General features: G+C 41.2%; 1 long non-coding RNA gene across 4 annotated transcripts in view; it reads right to left on the bottom strand.

Moving 5' to 3' along the window:
* LOC112532111 overlaps nucleotides 1–17,807 on the bottom strand; it is a 191,000-nt gene that overhangs the window by 80,628 nt on the left and 92,565 nt on the right. For all 4 annotated transcript variants that reach the window (XR_005858957.2, XR_005858956.1, XR_005858958.2 and 1 more), the window contains one exon: nucleotides 543–672. This is a non-coding gene — a long non-coding RNA (uncharacterized LOC112532111). The remainder of the gene's footprint in view (nucleotides 1–542; nucleotides 673–17,807) is intronic.

Below are 17,807 nucleotides of genomic sequence, written 5' to 3' on the forward strand. Positions count from 1 at the left end.
ACCAACAGATGAGTAAAAGCCCCATTTTTTCAGTATAACATTGTCCACCAATACAGTTGTTTAACTGAGACAAAACATTTGATTTAGGGAAATACTCAGGGAAGACCTGATTTCTGTCATCCAACAGCAGATGCACAGGTTCCAAGAAAGAAGCTGCTTTGTTTACATCTCAGCGTCTCTCAGTTTATGCAGGTGTGTGGACATCACGGTGCTGCCCACTGAGGCTGCAGTGTCCCCCCAAAAAGAAAGAGGGGCATCTGGCATCGTGCCAGAATGGTTCTGAGAAGACCCACACGGTGCCCAGGTTGTCAACTGAGGCCGAGCAGAGCCAGGAGGTCTGCATAATCTGCAGAGGAAGTAGCGATGAAATGCTATCGCTGTTGAGCAGTCAAAGGTTTGGTTGGATCTGGGTGGAGATGTCTTCTCTTACACACAATGACAGCTGGGTCTCTCAAAGCCTTTTTTTTTTCTCTAAAAATTAATAATAATTTAAAAAATCCTCCAACAGCCAAGAATTTTGTTTAAAACATATCTACCATCACCTCTCTTTTTTTCCTGTGACAGTTTGGCGATAAGGGTACCATGAAGAACCAAGAAACAAAGGAGTTTGCCACTCTCTCCCCAGTTCAAGAGCTGTTTTTTCACCTCCAGGGAAGATGTTTTGAACGTCACCTGCAGGGGGAAAGGGAGAACAGGGGATTCAGAGCAGAGAAATCCACCTCGGTCTGCAGAACCCAGACAAGCCATCCGCAATGTGTGTGAAGGGCAGAGCATATATGCATATAGCTTGCTAATGGAGCAATTAGGACATGCTTCAAGAAGTACCACAGAATCATAGAATGACTTAGGTTAGAAAGGATCTTAAATATGATCTAGTTCCAGCCCCCTGCCATGGGCAGGGCTATCACCCACCAGACCAGGGAGCTTGCGTAGCTTTTGGCACTATTTAGTGCCCCCAGGGAACCCACAGCACGAGAAATGAGTAGATGAGCAGTGGGTATGTTGGTATGGGACAGCACCTGAACCGTCTGTGAGCCATCAGCTGTATAGTACAGACATTTTTGGGTGCAGAAACAAAAAACCCAGACTGCTACATGTGCTTCTGAACCACCAGAAAGATAAGAATCTGATTTTGTGCTGTTGTTGTTTTTAATAATTATTCTTATTTTTACAGGCCAGCACTGAATAAAGTGTGAGTAGTTGGATAAACGAAAGACCACGGTGCCATGGTTACCAGTGACATTAGATTCCTGACTGAGCAAACTGGATGCAGGAATGATTTCTGTATAAACAGAATTACTCAATTATGTTAGCTGGGTGTCTATAAAATGCCATGCAATTGGATTTCACAGATGCGGGATGTGGTCTATGTTTGCTCTGTCTGCGTGCAGACTCTTCAATAAATGCTCTTTTGCTCTGCTCAGCGGTCACACTGCTTTCCTACCAACTTCACCTATTACACCAGCTTTGCACTGACTGTCAGGCAATAGATTGACACTGAGCTGGCTGTAATTGTTAATTTATTCTCAACTCCTCTCTGTTAAGTTTCAGGCAAAATAAAACATAATAAAAAAAGATTAATTTTCCCTCTCTAATGCAAAATATATATTTACCTTGCATGACATATTGAAGATCAAAGCAGGATTCTGCAAAAGAGTCTCACTCCTGTCTGAAAAAAGTCATAGCACGATACTAATTACAGCACACCTGGTTACACTGCGGGCCAAAAGCAGGGCAAACTTCCAAGCTAGAGCAGGTTGCTAACAACTGGTCCACCTGAGCTTGAATACAACTGAGGATGGATATTTCACAGCCCTATTTGGTGCTCAGTCAAGCTCACTGACACATTCTTCCATTGTCTTGGTTTGCACATGAAGCAGGTCTTACCAGCATGAGGACAAGAGGTAATGTGTTGGGGCTAGACTTGCTGATCTTAGTGGTCTCTTCCAAGCTTAATGATTCAATGATTCTATCTTGCTTTGCCTATAATTCCACAACAGCAACGTGGCAATGTTATAATCATCCTTCTGAAAGTGGTTAGAAATCTGCTGTTAAGTAGCATGGTGATTGCCAGTAGCTTCTACTCATAAGATACAAATTCAAGTCTGAGAACAGCAAGTTTAAACGCAAGCATATGAAAGCTGACAGTTTTTTTTCCAGTTGAAGGAATTGGTCATATTCCTACATCTCCCAGATGGGTTACATGTGTAGCTGCTGCTTACAGAGATGGGAAGTCAGTTTGGATGTTAGGGAGTTGGCATCAATGACATGAGCCCAGAAATGAGAATCCCAGAGACCGAACCCTTCTTTTATGTGTGATGGAGACTGCTTTCACTGAACAAAGCAGCAGTCACAGGATAATGGTCAAGAGATGAAGCTGCTGTGGGTGTTTGATGACCCAGTTACAATGCAAACCCCAAAGGACAGGCAAGATCCTGCTGTGACTGAGTGCTTGCTCTTGTCTGGGACGCATGGTGATATGAAGCTGTGGTACCTTCAACATTACACTGCTCCATAAAGCACTGATTTAAGGCAGGAATGCCACTGAGAGCATTGTAACTTCCATCCCTGGGACAAAGCACTGAGGTCAGACTCTCAGCCAAGATCCCAATAGGATGAGCTGTGGCCATTGGAAATGCTGTCCCGGGCCAGAAGCACTCATCTGCTGTGTGCTGGGGGTGCCATGAGACACTCATACATGGGAGCATCCAAGGATACCCTGTGCTGCACTCTCAGGAAATGCCCAGCACAAAGTTACTCTGGAGAGAGCTGAAGGTGTATTTGGCAGATTTGTCCAGTTTGTATCATGAGCAAAATGACTGTATATCACACCCAAATGGCAGCACTGATGCAAGTATTTACCATGGTTGCTGTTATCTGGTACTGTAGTGACATGGATTTTATATTCATAAAATAAGTGAAAAATGGGCTTTGATCCCTTCTTCTTGCCAACATGGCATCGCAAATTAAAGGAGCTACAGCCATCAACAGCTTGTCAGCAGCACAGTCAGGCAGATGACTTCTCCCAGGCTGTGAGAGCACTTTGCTGTCATGTTTTTTTGCTAGCATGCTGAAAAGAAAAGACAGTTCCAATTTCACAGCTATGTCTTCCCTGGTCCCCTTTCAGGAGTCCAGAAGGCCTAACCTTCACTGAGGGACACTGAACCTTTACCAGGAGGACACTGCGGGGGTAGGAGTGTGGAAACAGCATTTAACTTCAGGGTGAAAAGAAAACCACAAACTTTGATGATAGATTGCAAGAGCTTTTTTTTCCTTCAGAATTTCTGCCTTAGGAAAGTAATCCCTGATGGTCTGAGACTAATCCAAATGGAGGCTAATCCAAATATAGCTGATAAGTATCATTTGATAGGTTTTTATAAATAGTGCTTTCTCCCATCTCAATTCACATCTCTATGATCCTTATCCCTTAAAAGCCTTCAATAGATGCTATGAAAGGAAGCCTCTGGAATCCTCATCTTCTCTTATGCTACTTTCTATCACTTTATGGCCAGATAGCCATTGTGGATACCACTTCCTTAAGTTTCAGAGGCTGCTCATGGCTTCTGGGAACAGATAGGTTAGGGTATCCCTCCCCTGCTGATGATACACAGGATTTATGAGTACTTCAGAGATCCCTGACCTGAATTCTTCTGAAAAATATCAAGAAAAACATCTAAGCATGTACACACACAAGAGCATAAGCTAAATGGGGCTCACAGGCTTAAATGCATTCCTGGATTTAGTCCATGACTGACAAAAATGCTGTGGTAGGACTATTACACAAGAGCATCTATAGAAAAGATGAAAAGAGATTAGTTCATATTTTTTTTCTGTGGAGTGGGGTGTCAGGGAAGCAGAGCAGAGCGTAATAAGGCTTACGGGAGTGCAGGCAATCTGACTTGTGCAATTGCACACAATGTGTACACACGCTGCTGCCAAGCAAAGAAGTTACATAGGGGCACTCATGTCTCAATTAAAAGCAGTTCAGTCTATTTGCAAGAGTGAGGCTGTGAAACCAAGAGAAGCAGTTGTTCCCTTCATGCTTTGATCAGCCATTTATAAACCATTTCCACTCCCTCAAAGAGTACATAGGTGGATGGGAGATAGAAAAAAAAATAAAGGCATCAAAAAAGGCAAAAGAATAACAATGGCACAAATACTCTAATTTCACCTGCCAGTAAATACTTTTGCTTTTAACCCTTCACTGGCTGAGAAAGGACTAATAGATTTTACCCCTTGGGCTCAGTCTTACCAAATACGAGGTTGACTAAAGTATGACACCCAGTATGACATCCAACACACACACAAGGGTAGGAGACCCTTATGTGTTCCTTCTGTTACCAACAGTAATACACAACTACAGCAGGCAGTAAAAGCAATCCTTCCTAAAGAGCAGAGCACAGACAGCAAGATCTGGAGGGTTGTGTGACTGTCCTGCAGCTCCAAAATCAGAGAGCTGAGTTTTCAATAGGCCTTGGTAACCTCAACGGTAGCTGCTGAATCAAACCACAGCACAGACTGCTGACAACCATCTGGCACCTTCCCACTAAGTCAGAAACAAGCAAGGAAAGGTATTACTGAGCACGCCAAAGATAAAGACAGCTCCACTGAAGAATTTTCCTCTGACAAAAGAGGCAGCCCTTCACTGAGATTAGCTCCCCGACCACCGTGACTTTGGATGGCCCAAACTAGTAAGAAATACTTCTTCACTTTTTTTTTTTTAGCACTCATCAAAAGCAGCTTATTTTAATGGATGAAATACCTATTGACATGGATGCATACGAAGATGTGATGTCCCCTATGGAAATGCATTTTGGAAAGTACACACAATGTTTTACTTTCCAAAAGATAAGAGTATGTTTGTGTGTGTACAAGTTTATCTATATTTATTCTCTTCTTGCTTTATCCATTTAGAGAGGGAGCGGCAGACATATCTTCACCCTTCATTCAATAGGTGAAGTCATTTGTGTGTTCTAAGTAACTTTTATTTGAAACAAATATACCCTATAGTAGCATCTGCCTCCTGGAAAAAAGCCACTTCAGCAGCAATTAGGATGTTGCTTTCTCCTACTGACAAAAGCAGTAGGAACGGGATTGATGCATCAAGTATTCTCTTAGTTGAGCAACAGGAGGCACGTATAGAAAACTGCAACTGCTGGGATATTAATAACTACTGAAGTTGCAGAGAGTTCAAGTAAATTTAAATAATTAAAAAAATAATAAATTTAATTTTATTGAAGTAGCAATTGTGTCATCTCTTTTCACCTCTGCCTGTTTTGGCTATGTCCAATGCACTCACATAGATGGGCTTAAATGCTAGACAGGAGTTATGGATAGGACTGCGAGTGAGAAGAACATTTTCACCATCACTTTCAATTCATGTATTTAATTTTTTACACTTTCTGCTGCTACTTTTCTGTTTTTCTTCTCTACAGTTTTTAGATCCTCTGCCTCTTCATGGCTGCAGACAGATTTTGGGCACTTGACAAAATACATCGGACTTCCACAGTGTGACTTTGGAGATCTGGAATTGTTTACTCTGGGTCAACGTTTTTCCTGAACAGAGACTTGTTCCCATCTCTCCACATCATTCAGAGCAACCATCATAAGAAAGCCCTCTTATCTGCACAGACTATGGTGACCTACCTCCTGTTTGCCAACAGTAAAAATGGAGGGGAGGGAAGGAAGAGGTGCTACAAGTTCAGTGTCCATTTTATTTACTCCCACTTTCCATCATCCCGATGCATTTGCAATAGCTACATTTCACCAGCTGTGTAGCGTACATCTATAAGCTGTACCAAGAGAAGTGGCAGCATAAATGCCTCATGCCTCTAATGCAGTTAAAGTGGAAAAAACGAAGTCTGAGATGGTGTGGGGCAGCAGAATTAGAAATAAAAATATCCAGCAAGGTATTGGTTTGAAGGCACGCATAACAAAACACCACAGACCCTACAGGTAACACAGCAGGGCACAGAAACCAGCAAGAGAGGCTGCATTTAATGACAGTTTTTCTCACTCACTTTACCATTAAAATAAAGCCCCTACTTGACAAGGCCAGGCCTAGGCAGGAACACCTGCATGAACTACAGAAACACTTGTCATACGAGAACAAAGAGTGAATAAAAGGGCACTTTTTAGACCAAGACAAGCCAGAATCTGAAAGCAGACACTTGGTCAGGCACTGACTTCAAGCTCCCGGAGAACTCAGCAAAGTGGTGCTGTCCCAATTCCTCCCCTCTCAGCTCCCTGGGGCTGAGGCTTCAGATCTCATGCACCAGTGTGGGACAGAGGTCATTCCTTACACAGGATGGAGATGACTTGCGGAACAAACTCTATAAGCATGCAGTAGTTGTAGAGCAGGTATGTCTTATTCGCCTGGCCAGCTGCAGGGGGGATAACTCCTTCCTAGCCTGCACGCCAAAGGCAGATAAACATCCCCATTTATAGAGGGAATACATTCAGTTGTTCCATAATGCAGCCCCGGTGCAGGTAAATACAGTCCATTCTCACAGCCAGATAACCTGCAGCATGGTGCAGCCGAATGGCTCAATCACAGAGCAGATCTCTCCCTTGCAGGAGAATGGAGTAGAAGCCAGGTGATCTGAGTACTGTTAGTTTTATCATTATAAGAAAGGCGGTTTGAGAAAACCATCATGGCTTTTCTGTTTTTACTGGTACTCGAGGAGAAATGTGGAATAAAGCCTATAAGAAACCTGTAGTTGCTGGGTGGTTAGCAGAATGGATTGAAACTCAGACCTGCTGCCTAGTGGCAAGCTGTGATAACTCAGTATCTGTTTTCATCCCAAATCAAGATGAAAATGTGAAATATGCATAAATTCTGTAGATTAAAATGCACTTAACAGTTTTGCCATAAAGTGAATTGACTTTTTAATGCCATTTAAAAGCCACTTTGTTTTGGGGTTGTACCTTCCCCTGGAAGTTTATAAGGGGACTTGCAGCCCTTGTTTTCCCCAGTGAGACAGTGCACCCATTAGGGTTCTCCCCTGCATGCAATTCCTTTCCAATTCCAATCAAAAGAAAACCAAACCAACCCACAAAAGGCAGCAGGTGCTTCAAATCCTGAAGTTTTTCTAGCAGCATACTACTATTTAATTAAGCCTTTAGCTATCAAATGGAATAGTTAATAGGTGCTGTGAACCTTTAAGCATTCAAGTTGAGATCACTCAAGACCCAGATTAAGTTATTACACCAGAGGCTTGAAGTTCTTGCTCCTGCTCCTTTTCCCTGCAACACTAACTCTTATTATAGTTTTCTTCTTGGGGAAAAAAAAAAAAAAAAAAGAAAATGTCATTTTTGAACTAAAGCAAAATATGTGCAAACATGAGCAAGCTTCTTGATTCATTGAATTCAAAGTTATGTTTCTTAATGTATAAATATATATTTAGCCAAGCCCTTTGGGACAAGCTGAGATACAGCTCCCAAGTGCCATCACAGCCCTGCAGTTCCCACTATAGCACATACAGTCCAGAGGAAGCCAACACTGTGTAGGAAGGATAGCATATGCAGGTAACCAACATAACAGGAGGAAAGGAGAAACTCACTTCACATCAGCCTGTGAGCTATGTAGAAGTGTAATTCAGTATTAGGCTTGACCAAAACCATAGGCTGAGTCTAACAGAGTAAGCTGTCCTGGGCTCCCTGTCAGGGTGATAGGCATTTCCCAGAGCAATGCACGTGCAGGGGGGGAGATACATACAAACAGCCAAAGCACTTGGGACAGATGGATGCTTTCTATCTTCTTTTAACACTGCTTTTTCCCTTATGTCCTCCGGGCACTCCCAAAGTAGAGTTTAGTGAGATGCTATCAAGTGGCAGTCAGAGACAAAGCTTACTGATTTGTTATGGGCCATTTTGTCACTTTTCCAATACCAGAAGTAATTTGCAGAGACTGTGTTGCCACCAGCAGTTTCCCAGGGAATGGTGCCAGAGCCACACAGCAGTGCCATCCCATGGGACATCCCCCACGTTATGTGTTGAATATGCATGTGTCCATTCATTATAGTTGCTCACTGCCTCTAACCCAGAGTGACTCTTCTATCCCATGGCTACATAGAACAAGCCATGCATGTGGAAGGGAAGGTCACTGTCTTCACAAACACGTCAGCTTTTAAAACACTGCACACAAATTTGCATGTTTGAAAAACCATTTTTTTTTACCAGTGGAAACGAGGAAAAAGGATTTAAGGCCGAAAGGAGGATTTTTTTCCCCTTCTAAGGGGATATCAGAGCACTGAGGGCAAAATGAGCTTCACAGCCTACAGGTGTACATCCTTAGCTAAGCAGAATTAATCACTGTAATTAACAGCACCGAGGTCAGCAATATAAAGCAGGCAGTTACATACATGGGAAAGTTCAACTGTGTTTGAGTTTCTCAGTGTCAGAATACAGGTGGTTGCCTTTGATAACTGTGCAGTAAGAGCACGATGTCTCTAGAGAAGTTTAATATTAACAGCAAATAATTCTTACAGTGGGGTCACCTTTCAAACTATTTGAAAACGCATTACAATCAAGAGCATATTAACAGGTTCAGTGTAAGAGTGTCAGGATATGTCTAAGGCAAACAAAATGGAAACCAGTCACTCCAAATTGATTTCCATCATATCTGGTCTCTGTCAAGAGCCAGTAATTACCTACATTTATCCCAGAGGCATTTGCATCATGCATGCCTGTTGATGTGTAACTAGAGTTGATGCACAATACCTCATGCTTGAAAACATGACTGACTGAAAAGGAGGAAGAAAAATATTTTGTTCTTGCCTGTTTAGCAAGTTACTATTTGTCTGCAAGATAAAAGATTATTCACAAGTTCCTGTGCCCCAGAGAGAACTTTTTCACCATGAGGCTGGCCAAACCAACAGGGCTCAGACACCATGGGATACCCTTCTTCAGACATACTAAAAGTCTCTGCTGGACAAGGTCCTGATCAGCCAAAACGAGCCTATTTGCTTTTTCTTTTGAGGCTGAGCATCCAGGAAAGCTGTATTTCATACAGACTACAGAAGCAAGAGGGGAGGTGAGGGAAACAGAAGATGCATCATACATGTATCAACAGCATTTAAATGCAAGCATCAGAATTAGATTTATCTCTAATGTTTTCTAACAAAAATAGATATTTTCCTTCTATATAACAAACAATATCAGAAGGAACATCTGGGCTCTGATTAATAGCACTTTCATGCAATTATAATGTAAAGTACAGGAGTTGAAACTGATAATGGAAACAAATGATAATTTGGGACTTGAAACTTCACCACAGCAGCGCAATTTCAAGTCATTTTAACTGTAGACTTCTTTTTTCAGGTTATATTTTATAGTAACTTTATTCACCAAGAGACACTTTCTTAGTCATCATCACTCATGTTTTAGGGAGTGTAAGCTTATTTCCCCTTTTCTTTATTAGAGAAAGCTACAGAACTGAAGCCACTTCAAATCAAATTGCCCTGCACGCACAGAGCATCCCACTCCCTATTCCTGCTGTACTTCAGGATGAAGAGAGGTGCACAAGCTTCCTCTCCAGTGAGGTGGACCAACCTCAGGATCACTGCTGTCTTTGCTTCATATTTGATACTGCATACTTGTTAGAAGGCATGCCCTGGGATGGACTAAGCAGGTGCAGCATTACCTAGCTGTAGTAGTTTACCTAGCACTACTTTCCACTTACCTGATCACATTTAGAAAGGGCACATATTGGATGGAAACCCTCAAGGGCTGGTTTACAACATCCATCAATGGCAAGCCACCACCAGTGACAAGGAATAGCCCTTCAGTAACAAAAAACAAACAAACAAACAAACAAACAAACAAACAAAAAAAAACCACAACAGCATCCAAAGCCCTGAGGGCAAAGAGTATAATCCCTCCCCACCAACCTTATGAGTGTTTTCTGGAAAGCCATAAAGCAGAAGACACAGCTTTGAGGGTACTTGATCTGATCTGTAACTGCACTGCAAGAACAGCTGAGTGCACAGCAGGGCTTCAAGTGTCCCTTGCAGTGTAAGCTTCCTCCTTGGCACCCTGGGAACATTTAACAAATCTGTTCGTTGGTAGCCCCATGGAAGTCTAGTCTTGGTCTCACTGTGGCTACAGTGATACAACTCATAACAAGTCAGGAAGCAAGCTAATTAGCTACAAATACATGCAACATCCATTAGAATTGACCACGTACTGCAATCAGTATGTATTTGCATCAGGTGTCCCATTTTGCTATTCCTTGCTTTTCCAGATTAACACATAGTGCACTTCCTTCTGTCTTGTGGACAGGTGCCTGAAACTTTTCTGCAGGGAATTATAAACATTCACATATCTTGACCTAATATTCATTGTTTCACTAGGAAAAAAGTCCCAACATTTCTTCAGTCTCAGGATTTTTATATCCCACGAAATGTAATAATCACCAGTGCAATCTGATCCCCAAAATCTTCGGAAACATTCTCATTTATTTCCATATATTTGGATTAAAAAAAAAAAAATTAAAAAGTTCTAGTAAAACACTGCTTTAACATTGATAAGAGATGTTGACTTCCAGTAATCAAAATCCCACTTCATATCTCCATCTCCTTTGCAAACGTTAAACAATCCCCACCTGCCTTACACAATTAGTATAGAATTAGAACAATAGATTGGACTGACATTCATTTAGGATTATTTACCTAATAACTTCATAGTGACACTGCAGATATGACAAGCACATAGGAAAATCAGTAGGAGAAGATGATGTAAAATAACCACGGTTATTTGCTGTAATTACTGGGTTCATCCAAACGGTTGTACAGTATTAGGGACTTTGGGCTGAAAGGACAAGTTTCAGCATGAGGTTTCAGGCTTGGTAAATTACTAAATTGAAAACTATGGGAAGCGTAGAAAGCTGCCTGGAGTGCATTCCAGAAGAATTATTGGGAAAAGTGATTTGTAGCAGAGCAATGAAAAACGGAAATGGACCAAAGAAACAGGGAAGTGACTGAGGGCTTTCCTACATATCATTGTGGCTGCACCATAGCCTTACCCAGCTGTCCGTCTTCACAACACAGTTCAAGCACCAGCAACTGCATGGATGCAAAAGCTGCTGGTGAGTCACGACTGAGATCACTGGGCATTCTGTCATGAGTAGAACAAATGGATTTATATCCACTTGCACATTGAACAGACTGATGGATTCATAAACACCGTCACACTATCTGCAGATAGAAATTTTAGGAGCACTTTAATAATGAAATTATACAGCTACATGCAAAGCCACATATGAGCATCTGAACCATAGTTCTCACACTTGTAACAAAACTCTGGATGTGAATGGTGCCCAAAATGACACCCATATGCTTGTTATTTGCAAAGGGCTTTCAATGAAAGGAGGTTAAGTAGCATGATAAAGCTTGTCAGAATCCAATGAAATAAGTGCCTGCTGTGCATATTGCTGGAGGCAGAGGGGAGAGAAACAGAGGGAGAGGGAGGGAAGCAAGTAAGACTACAGCTGATTCACCCCTCATCTACTTTCTTTTATATGGGAAACACTGACTGCCATTAAATGCCAGCTTCTATCACCAACATCACACAGAAGAGGTGATTAGTTTTCAGTAATTCCTACAATAACAGACAAAAATGTTAATGCTTCAAACTTGCAGCCCTCCCTTACCTGATTTTTTGATACTTCAAAAACGTTTAACTCTGTCTTTAGGAAAAGTTATGGCCACCCCAGATGTGCTGTTCTACTGACCGATCCTAAACCTACAACTCCTCCCTTCTGTCCAACCTGTTACGGCATTCCTTGAACAAATGCAGAAGTGAGAAGCCAGCATGGCACGTAATTCCAGTTAGTTACACCAGTTCAAAACCACCGATGATCATATATGTGACATTAATTAAATAAATCTAATGATTTATATTAGTTCTCAGAAATTCCACACCTGGCAATTGCAGAGAATCTCCTCTGACTCCCTAAAGATCTCTTTTCAGCAAGTAGTTGAATTAAGTTTTTTCCTTTCCACCTAGGAAATTCCCTCTGCATCTGCCACAAAGAGTTTCCTTCACTTCCAGGAACAGTAAATCAAAGGATTCCCTGAAGCATACCAGAGTTAGGCTTGTGTGAATTAGCAGCTCTACTAATCATCCCTTTAAATATTTCATTTCTCTTTTTTTGGAGCTTGAAAGTTAATCGAAGGTCAGCTATCATTTTGCCTCTGCATTGCTAAGACAACTGAAGAAGTTAATGAAATACATACAGCACTGCAAGAAACCCCACTTTGCCCCATGGCATTTTAAGTTCCATTTCTAAATTAGTACAGGGAAACAGCAATTGGGTCACTCATGTTTTATGTCTTCCAGCAGTGAAAAGGCAGATTTTACCAAATTTGGTGAAGAAGCTTAAATTGTTGGATAGTTAATTGTTATGTTTAGGAAATTAACCAAGATCTTAAAGTGAATATCAAGGTTACTCGGAATCAATAGCATCGTAAGAAAACAACACAAGGCGTTACCAATACCACTATGCCACATGCTGCCATGAAAGCAAATGTAGAGAAGAATCTAATTTTCAGCTAAACCCAGAACGTGCGTGGAAGGAATAACTTCATTGGCTATAAGTAGAAAGCAACAGTGGCAATATCATTTTGCTCAAGAGTCACCAATCTAAACACAGTAAAGGTCAGTACTTATTCAAAGCCTTTAGTTAAAAGTTTCCATCCATTTTCAAGCACAGGAACCATTAACAGCACAGAGAAACTGATTAATTTTGTCATTCTTCCATGTTAAGCTCTTCATAGATCTTTCCTATATTAGGACAGTTTTACTCAATATCTAATTAAGCTGCATTTTTGCAGTTTTGGCTTTTATCTGCAGCATGTTAAATACTAAGAGGGCATATGGCCATTGCCTATTGTCAAGAGCAGATATCTTATGTGTACAAGACAGCGTTGCCTCCAAGTTTTGTAGGCTCAAGGCTTTGTTATTTAGAAACTATACAAAACAACATAACCCTTGGATTTCCCATTATTGTCTGAAACTTTCGGATATCTTCCCTTTTGATTAAAAACTCCTAGAACTAGATATGTTATTATTTCTCAGGCAGCAGAATCTACACTAGAGAGCTGTAAAAATATTATCATAAGCATTTACTCTGTTTAAATTGCAGCACTCTTTTCCCCTGCTCCATCACACCCCATGACAGCTACCACACCAAGGTCTGTAATTCAGTAACTGCTTTCTTCCCCTGCTACCCACTATGCTTCTTGTTACTGCAGAACATAGGAGGCTGTGTAAAACTAATGATGCTGCATTGTAAGAACTCTTTGAACTTACATTTCTCTCCCATTGATTTTGGTCTTGGTTAGTGAGTTCACTGGTGCCATTTCCTTTTTTCAAGTCACGTGAAGGAATTAAAACCAGCAGAGACAGAAGTGCCGTCCCCACACAGAGATGGGCAGTACCAACCATCCTGCCCTGATTTCCTCTGGGAGTTTCCCTGGGATGAGACTCACTATAGGAGCACAACCATCTGAGAGAGTGAAAACACCCAGGTATCAAGGGTGATATTTGGAAAAAGAAGGCAGCCTTGGAAATAAATCAACACAATGTTGCTTTCCTAGACAAGTTAACTGTTTTACACTCACTGATATAGGTCAGAGATGCACCAGTGAAATAAATGATTTCACGATGATGCAATGCATCATTGAGTCAACCAAGACAGCCAGACAGTTCCCTGCAGACTGAATCAGCATGTTCAGGAGCCAAAAATGCATCTATGTTGTCCGCAGTGTCTGAGCTGGCTCAATTACAGCCATGTGCTAACACAGCCATGCTGCTCCTGACACCCAAAGCTGCTTCCCCTGCTCTGCTCTGCCTCCCATCCTCTCCAAAGAGAACGAATTTCAGGAAGCTCAGTTCAGTCCTAGCCAAAAATGCAGAATGCACAGCAGCCCAACCTGTGTGGGACTGCACACTACCCAGCAAGGAGCTGCTCACAGCAGGCACGGATACAACCCAGTGGCAAACAGGATGCAAGGCAGGATCATAACCAAGAGAAAATTGTGAAGAATATGAAAAAACAGCTTTTCTTCACAATACTTTTTGATTGCCTAACAGCAAATCAGTCTGAAATTATTCCATGGGTATTAGTGCTCTTCTAGGTAAGCAAATTGCAGCCACAGTAACCAAATAATTGACCCCAAGCTCCAATTCCAACAGCACACCATCAGGAAACAAGGAAACTGACTGCAGCCTCACTCCATCACACAATGTGCAGTGTGTAATTACGGCTTGACATACAACACCAGAAAAGCTGTAAAAGTAACAGCCTGCTACACTGAAAAAGTGAGTTTTGGGCAAAAAAAGAGAAACTTCATTTAATGCGTGGATTAGACACAAACTCTTTTAACTTATTTCCCCACAGCAAACTTAATTTACCCTAATTTGTCCAAAATTATACCTCCTTTGCAATGGCTTTCACTCATAATTTTTACTTCCCAGCAGCGCCCTGCCATTTTTAGTGTTGTGTATAAGCCTACCAGCTAGGAGCACTCAGGTGGTTAAAAATAAATATTGATCTACCAACTCCAGCATGGCTGTAAGTATTTAGATGCGAAAAACAAGCCCATAGAAACCAAACAGCCTCCCTTTGACAGGGAGGAAGGCAAAACTCACCAGAAAAAAAACCCAAACAAAACAAACAGTTCAAGAAAAATTCATCTTTGCTCATCAGCAGATTTGCAGGCAATAAGTTTCTTTGTGACTGAGGGAATCAAAGATATCTTGAGTACTGAAGGCCTCTGGGAGCGCGGCCACAGTATGAGCAATGCCAAGGGTGCTGGGAAGCTTTGGAAGACATCTGCTTGTTCAAGGAGATTTGCTAACAAATGCTCAAAATTCAAGCAGTGAGCAACTTTCTTGAGTAACGTGGAAAAAAAATTAAAGAGCAATTAAAGCTCTCATTGTCTGCAGTATCTATACGTGAACATAGCTGGTAGGTGTTGTGAACATCCTGCTACAAGTTGCTTGTGTCACTCAGATGTGAAGGAAAGCCTACAGCTCTACGAACTTCACTAAATCCTGAGAGCTCAGAGCTTTAAGGAACCAGATACTTGATCACTTGGCTAATAAATTCCCATTCACTTTCTTACACAGTGCATTCTGTAAGGAATTTGAAGGGCTCAGCGTAACACATCTCAGCAGGGATGGGCTGCAGTTGCCCAGTCAAACCTGGTTTGCACCTCAGCCATCTCTCAGGGCCTTCTGCCACCCTCATTTCACTCCAATGTCTGTCCATCTGTCTCCACACAGATGTTCTCACAAAATACTCTTTTCTGATTGCTGCAGTTAAACGCCCTGGCACAATCAGGAAAGTGACTATTTTCCAAGGTCTTCACCAAAGCATCCCAACTTTTTCCTTACCTACCAGAAAAGCATGGGACTCTGCATGACAAGTTCTGCTAGCTTGCCTCCTTCAACTTTTGAGAAGTACCTTTGCATTGAATAGAATATTGCTCATAAAACCAGATGCTAATATACAACAGTAACACACAGATAGCTACACACGTATTGTGACTCCACACATCACTAAAGAGCACTTTCCAAGTAAAAAGCAATCCTCAGCCTAATTGCTGTAACACTGCGATTACTTTTTCCTGTTGCTGATTCCTTCGACCACTACAAAAGTTACCTTCCCAGGCACAGAGAAGTTTTCAGTCTTTCTGCCTTCTTGAAATCTGTGTTTGGATTAGCAGGCATGTAGATAAGAGGTGAAAGTCTGTGCTTGGCTTTCTAATTGTTTAGTCAAGCAAATTCCTCTCTGAAATCCTACTGGCTTATTTTGAAGCTGGAGTGAAAAATGGCATTCTCTCCTTCAAGTAACATTTATAGTAGTGGAGATGAGACACAATGACTTTTTTCACCTCCTGTTTTCTCACTTCTTTCTCATTCTGCATTGTTTAATGGCGCCTACAGGCAAAGAGAAAGACACTTTGAAAGAAAATAGGAATATACATGAGTCTTATGAATCTCCAGATCTCAACTTTTCCCTACATACCTCATGCCAGGAGACTCTCTCACCTATTGAGAATATTTATAAACGTTAGGCTGCAATTATTAAATTCAGGCCAGTGACATCAGCTGAAATTACATGGACTAGAAAGATTTGCAGGGGCCTTCTGATGGACATGAAAAATGAACACATTTCTTTCAGTATGAAATGTGAAGCTTTTTAGGTTTTATTTGGTGAATCTGAAGAAAAGCCACGTAGTTATGATTGGTAATGCTCCACACTGAAAACACATTTCCCAGATATTTGGCAGAAAACCTAATTAAGAGAGCTTGCCTGTGTTTGTTATCTTCACAGCAGAGGAATCTAGACCCCACACACCTTGGAATTTCTCCTTTCCAAAACAAGGCAATATGACTGTGGACAGGTCAGGAAAGAGAAGAGACAGAATTCACCAACGTGAACTCAGTATGTGAGGAATTTGGCCAATCACGAGAAAAAAAAAACCTTAGACCACTTGCTATGATATTAACAAGCTCACTTTGGCTTATGGTTTGCAACACGCCCTCTTAAGATGCTCATATCTTGTTCAGCAATGTCAAGCTAACATTTAAGAAGTGCGTTGTTTGTCCTGTTATCCTACGTACAACTCAGCTGCTTGATTTTGCAAAAGCAACTCACGCACACAGTAGTTCTGACGCTAATATTCACTAGAAAACAGCCTCCCTGGTCTCATTCAAAGTAGACCATTTTTTATTCCTTTCATATCTTTCAGGAATAACATTATACAGAAAAGTGATCATAGTTCTAATGATAAAAAATGAGGAAAAATGACAATAAATGCAGCATGTTTTTTTAGCACACCTAGGGCTTTGAAGCTTCAACGTAAGAAAAAGGTTCTTTGTTATATCAGTGAGCTGTGTAAATAAAAAGAAGAAAGCATCATCTGTCACTGCCATAACAGCAATGGGATAAAATTATTATATGGGCTGCAAAAGAAGCACTCTTGAAACAAACCATTACTGAAGAAATATTTTTAGATGAGCAGTCTTCATCAGTAGTTTAAAGGGAGAAAAGAGAAAAGCATGCATTGAGGGAAAAAAAAAAAAAAAACAACGTTTGGAATTAAGTATTCATTATACCATTTCTAAACTTGCTAGGATGAATTAAAAATGCACTTCTTCCATAGTTGGGCAGATATGGCCGAAAGATGCTGCAAAAAGTAGGTCAGTACTCAAGACTTAAAAATCCAGCCTAAGACAAAAGCAACCATACCAGCAGTTTTTATCTCCTACAATTCCACGTCCTGGAAGCTGAGCCAAAAAAACTGAATTGAGGAGATATTGCTTTCATTTTCTCCAATCCATCTGCATTATATGCAGTCAGGATGAATCCAGGAACCCTGACTACACATAGCATGTCAGCTCAGAACACAACTTGCTTCTCTGAACCTGCAGTGAATGATCCAACCCACCCCACAGAGCACTAAATACTAATACAGTACGTACACTTGCCAAAGGAGTCAAGCAGGACAGTGCAGGCTTTAAAACTTTATTCAGCAGCTCAGTGAAGCACTGATTCTGCAAACGCTATATTAAAGGAAGAGTCTTATTACAAGTTAGAGTGTAGAACAAAGAGCAATTTTAGGAGATGTTACCAAATTAAACTGCCATGTTTTTCCTCTCCCCTCTTGCAGAGGTGATGCATAGAACATGCAAAGTACAAGGCTAAAGACATTGCATACACTGATAGTGATTTTTGTTATTCCACATAAAACAAGATGAAATCTACATAGAAAATTTAGGGCTAAAATTTACAGTGT

The sequence above is a fragment of the Gallus gallus genome, chromosome 3 (genome assembly GCF_016699485.2).
Source record: "Gallus gallus isolate bGalGal1 chromosome 3, bGalGal1.mat.broiler.GRCg7b, whole genome shotgun sequence".
NCBI classification, from domain to species: domain Eukaryota; kingdom Metazoa; phylum Chordata; class Aves; order Galliformes; family Phasianidae; genus Gallus; species Gallus gallus.